Below are 12,890 nucleotides of genomic sequence, written 5' to 3' on the forward strand. Positions count from 1 at the left end.
GGAAGTTATTTTTTACCACACTGGGAAAGCCCAAGTATATTTGTAAATTAGGAAAGAGATTTACAAATGATGAGATCACAGATGATCCTAGAGGAGACCTAGAGAGGTTATGGCATTGGTCTGAGGCCACATGGCAAGTGAGTGGCTGAGCAGGGACTCCTGGCTCCCAACCCAGGGCTCTCTGCTGTGCAAAGATTGTCTTCACTTCAGTCCATTGTTTGCAAAGCCACATAATACTCCTGTTCTCATTTACTTGGTATTGTTATAAGTCAACTAGCTTTTTAAAAAATTAAAGATATTTAGCCTCATCTACCGTGATAATATCTGCAAAATTAAGGCTATGACATACTAGTTATATAACTTTTAAAATACATACTCAAATAAGTACATAACTATTTTTAAAATGTTTTTTTTCTCATCCTTTTGTACACCACCTGTAGTAACCACCTGTTTCATAGTTTGGACAGCTCTGCACTGGGGATGGCACATGATAGGGAGAGGAGAACAAGGGCCTGGGGTGGACAGGTTAAGAGCAAAGAGGAGGGTTTAGTTCTAGAGAGGAGGAGGGACCTTCTTCCCCCAAAATGAGGGCAAATGGGTTTAGGGACAGAGCAACATTGACATGGAGGGGGAAAAAGATGACAGGGCTCACATCCACTGACCTTGATTTCTTTTTTAACAAAGCAGTATGACAAACTGATGACAACTTGAAAGGAGCATTGAGCTTTAGATTTTAAATCAAAATTATATTATCGTCCCCTTGAGACTTAACCTTGTTTGTCAAAGGGCAGAAGCAAGTTGTTTCAGAGGAAAAAAGTTGGACTTCGAACCTCAACTGTGGTTCTTAAAATACTACTATAATTGCTTCTGGATTGGATTTTGAGGTTGACCTTTGATCAGAAACATTGGTTTCCTAAGATGAGACTGCTTCCTGAATAAGGGCTGGTGTGATTGCTCTGAATTGGGTTGAATATGGGTCAGAAATGAAGAGCAGCTTCTAAAGGACTAGCCCGTGCCCTCCTCAACAGTTCACCATGTTGACCCCAAGGAGGGGGATTAAGGAATATGCTGGGGCAGACTCTGTAACCTCCCCACCTTTGACCCCAAAGCACCTACCTATAGTCACCATATAAGCGTAGGGCTTCCCAGCCTACCTGTGATGCCAGGAAGGAAGATTTATCACATCACTGTGGATAGGCTGCCTTTTCACTCAAGAATTAGGTAGACAAATCCATGTTCTCTTAATCTCTGAAAGAGAGGAAAGATTATGGCAACAATCATTGGAACATGCTGTTAAACAGAAATGATTCTGACACCTGGTAACAAAGACTTTATTCAAGACTATTGCAATAGGGGAGAGAAACGGAGCCCAACCCTAAATACAAGGACATGTGAGGATTTATAGCCAAGGATCTGGTTGAGAGGGTCAGTGGATGGAAAATCACGAAGAGCAGGGGTAAAATCATCAAGGGTAGGAGGATTCTTGCTAAACTTCGCAGCAGGACTCTTGCTAAAACGTAGCTAGGTAGGCCAAAGACAGCACAGGGAGCCAAGGTTGAGGCTCTGTGGTCTCAGAAGAGCCTGACAAAAGCTAGGTCAAAGAGAGAATATTTGTCAGTCTCTGAATCATTTGGAGTGAATAGAATATGCTGTCAATCTGCAGAGGGAGAACCTTGCAGAAAACAGACAAACTAGATAAGTCTGGAAAGGGGTAGGGGCTGGAGAATAGAGAAAGAAGGGAATTGACCACAACTGAGCCTTGACTGGTGGCCTACCATCATGCCAGGCATGTGAAAGGGTAAACTTTTTTAAAAAATGTTTTCCTCATTAGTTATTTTTCCTATTTAATTATTTCCTAGGGAACAGTAACTTGTTGATGTGAGAGGTTTATAAATTACAAAATGATTACCACCATAGTTATTAGTCCCGTCACATAGTTACTATTTCTCTTTTGCCATGAGAACATGTGAGATCTCTCCTAGCAACATTTAGATGTATGATACAGTATTATTAACTATAATCACCATGCTACACAGTAAACCCCCAAAACTTATTCATCTTATAATAGGAAGTTTGTACCCTTTGAGCAACATCTCTTCTTTCTCCCATCCCTCAACCTCTGGCAACCATCACTCTACTCCTTTTTCTGAGTTTGTCTTTTTTAGATTCCATATATAAGTGAGATCATGTAGTATTTGTCTTTCTCTGTCTGATTTGTTTCACTTAGCGTAATGCCCTCAAGATCCATCCATGTGGTTGCAAGTGGCAGGATGTCCTTTCTCATTGCTGAGTAATATTCCACTCTATGTGTGCACACGTGGGTGTGTGTATAAATATAAATGTAAATATAAATATATTTCACATCTTCTTTATCCACTCATCCATCAAAGGACACTTAGGTTGCTTTCATATCTTGGTTATTATGAATAAGGATGCAGTAAACACAAGAGTACAGATATCTTTTCAATATCCTGTTTTCATTTTGAAATAGGTTAACACTTAATTGTGGGGCAAGGATTATTCTCCCTTTTGAACAAACTGAACTTCTTAGAGGTTAAGTAATAACACAGCTGGCAAGTGGTGGAGTTGGGATTGGACATCAGGTCCCACTGATACCAACACTCCCTGGAACATGCTGCAGGGCTTGCTAGCGAGGGAAGGGCTTAGGGAGCCAGGTGGCCCTGGTCAGCAGGCACCTGAGGATGTAGGGGCCCAAGAAAAGCAGGACATTGTTTTAGGGAGGAACCTTAGGTAGGGTTGAGGGAAGGTAACTCTGCTCCTGGCTCTTACCCATTTTTCTTAAGCCCTGACATCCCTGGTGAGTCTCCTATAGTCTGGGCTCGATCAACGCTGGTTGGACACAAGATGATGGTTAAGCAGCCAACCCTGACTTCTGCCTTATTGCCCATTAGTCCCTGTTCTACAGAGCTCACCTTTTCCCTGACTTGCCAAAAGTGGATCTGTCTCTATTTAGCCATAAAGAAAAGGCCAGTCCCAGTGAATCTGCACAAAGCTAAGAAACCAGGTTATCACACGACAGGAATAGATCAGTCTTGGTAATCTCATTTGGCAGTATTTGAAGCCATTCTGCTTGGATAGTGCAAACTCATTTTATAGTATAAAATGTTGTTTGTTTGTTGTGGAAAAACACTGAACTCATGCCTGCTACCTAGTGTTCAAAATCTCCTATCCATGGAGAACAGGGTTTTATTTTCTTAGTGGAGGAGATACAGATGTTGTAAGGTGCTTGTGTAACTATGTGATACTTGCCCTGGCTAAAGATAAAGTGTCATCAGCTGATGTCCACAGTAGGGAAGAACAGTGCCCGAGCCAGTGGACTCTGTTCTCTGTTTCTCTTTCCATTTCTTTCTCCAATGTTTTTTTTGTTTTGTTTTCTTTTTATTTTTTTTGTTTTTTTTTTTTTTTGTTGTTTTTTTGTTGTTTTGTTGTTTTGTTGTTTTGTTTTTTTTTACAGGAAGGGCTTATTCCTTGAAAGGAAGTGTCAACATCTGAAAATATTAGCTAATTTTACTTCCTAAAGAGAAATACAAAAGGGATAGAAGTGGTTTATTATGTTAAATCTCAAATAACCCTCGACAATTAAAAATGGAAGGGGAGCCAAAAGTAATTAAAAGGAGAAGAGAATGAGAAATGCCAGGCATCTGGGATGAATTTATGATTGCGGTTGAGCACTAAATTTAGCTCTGGGCTTCCTTTTGGCACAGACATTTAAAAAAAATAATTTGGGTTAATAAAGTTTTTTAAGTTCATTTACAGAATGTTACCAGTGACTGCAATCATGGAAGAATGCTTATGACTGAACAATTAGCTTGGGAATTGAAATATAAATAGAACTAGAATTCATTAATTTGCTCTCACTGTTTTTCCATTCTGTTGAAGCTCAGGTTTGATACTGTACCTTGACATATAGACTCCGAGCACCCCTTGTGTGGGAAGAGGTTATGCTCCTTAAGTGTTGTATTTGTTTCGATTTCTTCCTTCCCACACTGGCTTGGAGTTGTGCTGAGGGTGACCGTGTTGTATGGAACTATAAAATTCCAAAGGTATTTTGGAAGTCACAAAATCAGAGCTGGACGGCTGCAGGAGCTACAAGAGAGGAGCTACAAGAGATTTTATTCAGGAACAATTGCAGTAGGAGAAAAGAGGGCCACCTGGGTGGCTCCATCAGTTAAGCATCTGACTCTTGATTTCAGTTCAGGTCATGATCACACAATTGATGGGATTAAGTCCTGTATCTGTGTGGGGCTCTGTGCTGACAGTACAGACCCTGCTTGGGATTCTCTTTCTCTCTCTCTGCCCCTCCCCTGCTTCCTCCCTCCCTCCCTCCTTCTCTCTCTCTCTCTCTCTCTCTCTCTCTCTCTCTCTCTCTTTCTCAAAATAAATAAATAAACTTTAAAAAGTAGGAGAAAAGAGGGGTGCTTGGGTGGCTCAGTTGGTTAAATGTCTGACTTCGTCTCAGGTCATGTGATCTCATGGTTCATGGGTTTGAGCCCCGCATCGGGGCTCTGTGCTGACAGCCCAGAGCCTGCTTCAGATTCTGTGTCTCCCTCTCTCTCTGCCCCTCCCCTGCTCACACTGTCTCCATCTCTCAAGAATAAATAAACATGAAAAAAAATTTTTTTTAAAGTAAGAGAAAAGAGACCTCAGTATGGAACTGGGCTAATCTCTGAATATCAAAGGAAAAGTAGGGATCTATTTCCAAACAGCAGTTGTTGGATAGAAAATTACAAGGAGAATAGGGTAAGTCTGGTTATACTGACATAACAGGAGTCTTGCTGAAGGCAGGCTGGAGTAATCAGATACTCCCTGGAGGAGAGTAGGGGATGAGGAATTGGCCAGATGTCTGGGGTGGGGATCCTCTGGCTTACCCAACTTAATGGGATTCTTACTAAAATTGTGCTGTGCAGGACTAACAAGGATGCACACTGAAAGCCAAGGCCCAGAGGGCTTAGTGGAGCCTAATCAGAGTTAGGTCAAAGAGGGAGTCTTTGTCATAAGATAGCAAAACTTCCTGTTCCCAGATTCATCCTCTCAGTAAGCATCGGCCACCACCTCATCGTGAGCTAAACCATCTGGAGAGAGGTACCTGGGTGGCTCAGTCCGTTAAGCATCTGACTCTTGATCTTGGCTCAGGTCATGATCTCATAGTTGGTGAGATGGAGTCCCACGTTGGGCTCTGTGCTGACAGTGTGGAGCCTGCTTGGGATTCTCTCTTCCTCTCTCTCTCTCTGTCCCTCCCTGCCCCCCCCCTCAAAATAAATAAATAAACTAAAAAACAAAACAAAACAAAACAAAAACAAAACAAAAAAAACACCTGGAGAGCTACCATGTGGACTCCTCCACAACAGGGTGAGCCCTCAGGGCTTGGGCCAGAAGCAAAGAAAGACAAGGTCAGGAGAGCAGTGGCTGGAAATAAGTTCACCAGGGAGAACTCTCCTCTGGACAAAGGTGATTCCTCCTCAGCTGGCTCAGCGCTGCTCAATTTCATAATAACTTTAGGAACCAGAGAGAAACTGTCCATGTCAGAAATAGAATTCCTACATTTGTTGCCAACGTGGAACCCTAAAATGTGGACATGACTGGCAGGAATGAGTGAGGCCAAGATAGCAGAGTGAAATGAAACTTATCAGGGACTTATTAATGATCACCCAGGTAAAGACTGGAAAAAACAAACAACAACAACCAAGAACAAAAACAAAAACAAAAACAAAAAAACTTGTAGCTAAAATGAAGGGGGTAGATGCAAATTACATTTGTAAAGGCTTAATTTTTATCTTAGTTTTTACATTTAAAGTCAAAGACTCTGTTAGAACACTACTGAGATTGTGACCATAAAAGTATCTTCCAAGCACCAAGGCCTTAAACGGTTTGTTCACATGGAAGGCAGCCTAGGGGTGGGAAGGGGGAGGACGCCTAGCTTCCAGTGACACTCTGGGGTCCAGTCCCAGTTCTCCACTTCCTGCTGTGTGATCAGGGGCACGTCACCCCGCCCACCCTTGCTCCCACAAAGAGGTACTGGCATTGACCCTAGAGAGGAAGAACCTGTTTGTCTGTCATTTACTTATTTATCCAAATGCCACCTCCCTCCTGGTAAGATTTAAGATGGCTGACATAAACATTTAGTCAAATCGCTAACAGCAGACAAATGAACAAAAACAGAACACCCAAAATCTACCTGTCTTGAGTTATAGTGAGGGAGTACTATTCTTCAAAGCAAAGTACTGCTTGTAAGAATGGTTAATCTGTGGGTGGGCACGTAGTACCTACTCAGTAAATGTTCGTGGAATCTGAAAACGTGCTCCCGCCAGCCCAAGGAGGTGACGCAGTGTGGCGTCTCCCCACAACACCCCAAGGAGAACTGGAGAAAATTTCTTCTCAAGCAGCTTCCTTTTCCTGTGCATGACGCATAGTCCCACACCGTCCACCCCCTCAAGGCCTGCAACTCTGACAGTGGTGCCCTTTGCGGCCATTCCCCTGCTGGTCATCCACCCTGGAGGCTGTCAGGTGAAGCGTGTTTGGACTGATAGGTAACATTGCCCCACCTGCCTCTCTCCCAGGTCACATGAAGGAAACTTTTCTTCTTCCTTAGGAGCTGAAGCCTGAGAAATGGGCTCCAGCAGAGATCTGGAAGAATCAATTAATGGTCCCAGACACCTCGAATAAATTTTTTAGTGGGGTCTGGGAGAAAGTACTGTGTCAGCAACTCCAAACTGATTTCAGTATAAGTGAAATGTATTCAAGTAACAAAATTCACAAGCAGATCTGGAGCGTGATTTTATCTAGTCATTTTTTAAATTATTGTTGAGAGGCAGAATCTAGTTACAGAGAAATGATTTGATGCTGATGCCCAGACTCTAGCTGTAAAATGAGATACAGGGTAACATTTGCCCAATGACCTTTTACTTCCACAGGACAATTAATAGATCTTATTTTTGTAGAGCTATGATCTTGTCAGTTTAAATTCAGCTTGCTGACCAAACTGGAGAGAAACCTTTGTCTCCAGCAGACCAAGTGCTCCTGTCTGCTGCTGCCTGGAGTCGAGTTTACTGGCTGGTGTGAGTGGAATTTTAGCTTTATCAGGCCAGCAGTGGAGCAGAAATAATAAACATGGGATTCGAATGAAGGGAAAGCAGAAAGTAGAACTCATCTAAGAAGAATGAAACTCTCTAAATGAAAGTGCATCTTTCTCAATAATAGGAATTCTAATGTTCTTGGAGTCGTTATTATAATAGCTTTCTCCAGAATGTGCAGTACATTAGGGGATCCGAGTCAGAGCACAGGACGAGCAGCCCTGAATCATTTGTCCACCGTGAGATGTCTGCTATCCTTACGCCTCGGTTCCCCTTCCACACCTTGGCAATGGCAGCACTACCCTCTCCTCCTCTTGCAGCCTGTGGGCAAACAGAAAGATTTACTGGTCTATATTTGCTTTAATAGCCAAGAGAATTATACTGGTGTCTAGGTCCAACATGAATGGATTGAATGCCTTTTTTCTATGCTCACAGACCTGTTTGAAGACCTGGCAAATAAGTGGAAAGTGAGATTTATGTGGAACTCAGTCTCAAAGACAAAAACCAAGACCAATGTGTGGAGGCTTTAGGGAGCTGGTTTTGATTCAACCTAAGGAGAGTTGTAGGAGAGTGAATATATTTTGTTGATAAAGGGGCTCAAGGGAAGGTTACCCACCTGTCACAGGTGTTTCAGGGGACACTGCATTGGTGCAAAATGGTTCAACAATACACATTTGGGATCCCGTCCAAATCTGAGATACTGTGTTCTAAGATGCTATTCACTTTGAACATGTAGATGAGAGAGGGAAGACATCTGATGCAATGTGTCACGGTCTCTGTGTCTGGTACTGGACCACCAGGACGAGGCAAAGATGTCACAGAGCCCCTGCCCCCTCCCTGCTTGCCACTGTGTAATAGAATCTTCTCGGAATGGAAGGGCAGACTTGTAATGCTTTGGGATAGACACCAGTAAGGGTGAATGAAATTAACCATTCACCCAGATAAGGTAGGGGCATTAAAAACTGGAAATGCAAATTTGAGGGACCAGCCAGTAGATACGGGGACTCTTCACACATCACACAAGATACCCACCGCTTGTTCACTGTTATAGTTTAAGAGCCAAGAAAGTTGCCTTAAATGTGAGTTGTAAATTCATTTCCTGCTGCAGAATCCTCGAAGATTTATGCCACAAGAAGGAGCAATGGCTGTTACTATAAGGACAAAAATCTTCTTGGTCTCATAGTGTCATTACGATGGTAGTAACTAGGAGCCATGGAAAGAACTTAGCTTGCAAGGCAAGGGGCAAGTCGCCATTGTCTGCTCAAAGTCAGTCTTCACCTAGGAACTCTATTAGAGCAGATATGGAACCTGTGTCCCTATTGTCCACCACTGTGGCTGGTACTTGGTAGAAACCCAATAAATGATCAGGTTTCCAGTATCAGCTCTGTCACTAACAAGCATGTGATTTGAGTCATAAAGACCTAAACTTAGCTCCCTCAGCTATGAAATCATGTTGAATGCTACAACCCCAATGCAGACGACTCATACCTCTGTTCACATATCATAAAACATGTACTAAGCGCCTACTATGTGCCTTCCAGGGCTCTAGGCTCTGGGATTATAGCAGAGAACAAAACAGCTTCTGCTTGCATGCAGCTTAGGTTCTAGTGGAGGAGCAAACAACTAACAAATAACTAAGCAGATATAGATGATATCAGATGGTAATAAGTGCTAAGAAGGGAAGGGGGTAAGCATGGTAAGGGAGAACTGGCAGGCAGGGGTAATGGGTGTTACTTATATTTATAGAGGGTGGTCAGGGAGGACTGTACTGATAATATGATATTGTAGCAGAAACATGAAAGTGAGCCAAGAAAATCTCTGGGGAAAGAATATTCTGGTCTGAGGATAGAGATAGAAATGTAAGAGTCATCTACTCCTGAAATCATTGTTTCACTATATGCTAACTAATTTAGATGTGAATTTTAAAAAATAAAAAATAAAATTAAAAACAAAAAACAAAAAAACCTCAGTGAGATAGTAAAAAAAAAAAAAGTAGGAGTCATTGGTATTTAAAGCCATGAGACAGAATGAGATCACCTAGAGAAAATGTAGATAGAATCATTCCAGCAAGAGGTCTCAAAACACTCCAGTAGGTAGAGGTCAGGAAGATGAGGGTGACTGTGGAGTAGCCGAGAAGGAAGGGGCCAGTGAGGTAGGAGGAGTGCCAAAGGAGAGTGGGATCCCAGAAGTCAAGAGAAGGATGTGTTTGGAGAGGAAAGTCATTCTCTGTGTGGAATGCTACAGAAATATTGGGGAGGAGAGTCATTCCTGTGTGGAATGCTACAGAAATTTTGACCATTGGGTTTAGCCACGTGGAAGTCATGGTGAACTTGACAAAAGCCATTTCAGGGGAATTATTGGGGGAGAAAGCCCAGCCGTAGTGGGTTCAAGAGAGAATATGAAGAGGCAATTGAAGGAGATATGTATAGACAGTGATTTGGAGGAGTTCTATTGTAAATGCTAGCAGAGAAATGGGTGGTAGCTGCAAGGGGTTCCAGAGATGGCTTGGTTTTGTTTGTTTGAATATGAAAGGTACTATGTTCTTCACTCAGAGGAATGACCCAATAAAGAAGGAAAATATGGTGACATAAGAGGGGAGAATCCTCTGGTCCACTGGAAATTTTCCTCAATTCCTGATACAGCCACCTCCTCGGAGAGAAAGGCACTGCACACCTGTACCGCTCTGGCCTAAGGAGAGCACCACCACCCTTCACTCAGTTCTCATCAGTGTAACTGACACTATACTGGAAAATCTAAGCATGGCTCGTCTACAGGCTGAGAAAAAAAACTGAAAGAAAATCAATTCAAGGATCAGTAATAAGCAGCAAGATTGGTGTTTCACCGAGTGTGCTCCTTGTGCTCCATGGAATGTTGATAGGGTCAAGTGAGTCTGAGGAATGCTGAGTTAAACAAAGATAAATAGACATGTGTGATGGGACTTCTTGGAGCTTTTAAAAGGCTAATGATCACCATGAAATTTCCAAGGAGGGCATCTCGTGTGAAGCATTTCCCCCAATATATTTGGAGGGGAGTATCACCCAGGACTAGTGTTGCAAGGCATACAATATAGGAAGTAGCAAACTAGATCAGGGGTTTTCAGACTCTTTTTGGAAAGGGCTAAATAGTGAATATTTTAGGTTTCATGGGCCACAGTCTGTATCACAACTACATAACTCTGCTATCATAGCAAAAAAACTAACCACAGAAAATAAGCAGATGGATGAGTGTAGCTTTGTTTCGATAAAACTTTATTTATGAAACCAGGCAACATCCAGGTTTGTCAACCATTAAATCAGATAATCTGCATCAGGGGATGAACTCATTCTCCTTCAGTCCAGCTGCCCACAGGGATACCGAGTTTTTAGTTTCCTCTATGTGTCAGGAGCTACTGTTTCCATATCTTCCACTTAGGAACACTCTCGAATACACTTAAGTTCTTTGAAGTTCAGCACAAAGGCCCAAGACCTAGAATGGCTCATCTAGATTCCCATTTCCTTCCTGGAATCCTGCACCTGTTCCCTATGATTGATCAGGAACATCCACTCTTTCCGCCATTTCCACAAGAAATATTTGGGTCCAAATTTAAAGTGACTCTTAATGGTCCAGATTGTGGCTTATCCAATAGAACTTTTACTTACTTGCATCTCTCATTTCTTCAGTCCTGTGAGGGAGATACGGAAGGGAAATGAAGTGAGCATCCAGAACATTGGCTGTTTATTGTCTCTGTTGAAAGCTTTAAGTGAGGAAAGAGACTCAGAACCATATGACGAATGGTTATAAAATGCAGCTGTTGGGTCTGGAAAGAGGATTGCTAAGATTATGGGGAAGTGGCTGTGGGGGTGAGAGGTGGGTTGAATGGTTGTGGAGCTGTTTCATGGAAGGGAAATTAAGCTTTTCCTATGAAATCCAAAGGATGGACCCAAGACCATCAGGTTGGACTTACAGAGAGTAAATTTCAAGTGATGATCAGAAGTCGTTGTGATCTTGTCAGAGGCGTGGGGACATGGCATCACATGAGCCTTCAAGCAGAGGCGGTGGAGAGGACACTCAAAATTAAGGTGTGTGGATGGGCTGGTGTGTTAGTGTGGACTGCTATGACAAAATCTTGTAGCTTTGGGGGCTTTAGCGATGAACATTTCTTTCTCAAGTGTGGAGGCTTAGAAGATCAAGGTGTTGGCAGATTCAGCTGCAGGTGAGTCTTCTTTCTGACTTGCCGACAGCTTCCTCCTCTACAGTGACATTCTGACACAGAGACATAGAGGGAGAGAAAGGCTCTGGTCTCCTCTGCTTTTCTGACAAGGACACTGGTCCAGTCATGGGGGTCTCACCCTCATGACCCCACCTCAATCTAATCACCTCCCAAATGCCCCACCTCCTGACACCATTGCACTAGGGACTAAGGCTTCAACATGGGGATTTTAGGAGGACAAAAATGTTCAATTCATAATGACTAGACAACCTTTTAAGACCTCTTCCAATCCTGAGAGTTTATAAGATCAAAAGCATCAGCTCAGACATTGTTTCCTCTGGGCTTAGATTATTGTCTTCCCCATAGCTTCCTCGACCACTACCCTGGCCCCCATTATCATTAAACATCATCTATATTTATTAGTTGAATGAAATATGCCAAATATCCCAACAGCAATGATTGATGGGAGGATTCACGAACTTTGAAGAGACTTGAATACCAGTGTCGCCACCTTAACATAGCTCTTGTTTGAGAGGAGTGAGCTGAAGCAAGGCGCGGTAATCCAGGGACATTTGTCTGCACAGGACTGTGTCTTTGTTCCGATGTCAGAGATGAGAGTAGGAACAAAAGCAAGAGCTGAAAGCAGAACAATGTGGCATCAGAACATGAAACTCCTAGGGTTGTTGCATTTTGTAATAGAATGGAAACCAACCTCAGCTTCAGCCCAAACAGAACACATCAGGCATCTTTTCACCAGAAATGCTTTTATCCCTTTAAGTGTCTTTTCTCAGGGAGGTGTTCAAAGTGGCTTTTAACAAAGCACCTTTTATCCCAGATCCTGGGGGATATTTACCTATCATGGATATCTAGAAAGCCTGCTGGGGGGGGGGGGGGCAGGTTAGATTCTGGGCCATGGTTTTTGCAGTCCTTGTTGCCAGTTTGGATAAATTCAGTAAGTGGAAACCCTGCAGGAGTTTGAAAGGTTTGAGTTTAATCCCTGACACATGACTGAACTTCAGCATGGCCCTTCTCTGCTTTTTTTTCCTCTGTTGTAACTACTCGACTCAGCCGTTATAATGTGGAAACAGTCAATACATAAATGAATGAACGTGACTGTGTTCTAATAAAACTTTATTTATGGACAGCGAAACTTGAATTTTGTATAATTTTCACATGTGAAATATTCTTCTTCTTTTGATTTTTTTTTAATTATTAAAAAATGCAAATACCATTCTCAGCTCACAGGTCACACAAAAATGGACAATGGGCCAGATTTGGCCCACAGGCTGTAGTTTGCCAGCCCCTGTGAGTGCCCTTGGATATACAGAGGTGATAATGATGGGTGTGGTCCTAGCCTCATGACATTTACTGTTGATGGGAGAGATGGATATAAAACAGAGAATGCAAATTGTTCTTATGGAATTACTAATTGCATAGGAAGGAAAATAAAGGATGTAATTAGGAATTTTAACAGGGAAATATTTAAATTGGGGAATCAGCACCTGAAGTGAGAACAGAGACCTAAGGATGAGAGATACTTAGCCAGGAAAGAGTAGATAAAAAAGGAAGTGTTCCAGGCAGAGAGGAATCATAGCTGAGACTGATAAACT

At 42.5% G+C, this 12,890-nt stretch overlaps 1 protein-coding gene across 3 annotated transcripts in view; it reads left to right on the plus strand.

The window, feature by feature from the left end:
• ALK (ALK receptor tyrosine kinase) overlaps positions 1–12,890 on the plus strand; it is an 815,814-nt gene that overhangs the window by 422,771 nt on the left and 380,153 nt on the right. The window lies entirely within an intron of this gene.

The sequence above is a fragment of the Felis catus genome, chromosome A3 (assembly GCF_018350175.1).
Source record: "Felis catus isolate Fca126 chromosome A3, F.catus_Fca126_mat1.0, whole genome shotgun sequence".
Taxonomy (NCBI): domain Eukaryota; kingdom Metazoa; phylum Chordata; class Mammalia; order Carnivora; family Felidae; genus Felis; species Felis catus.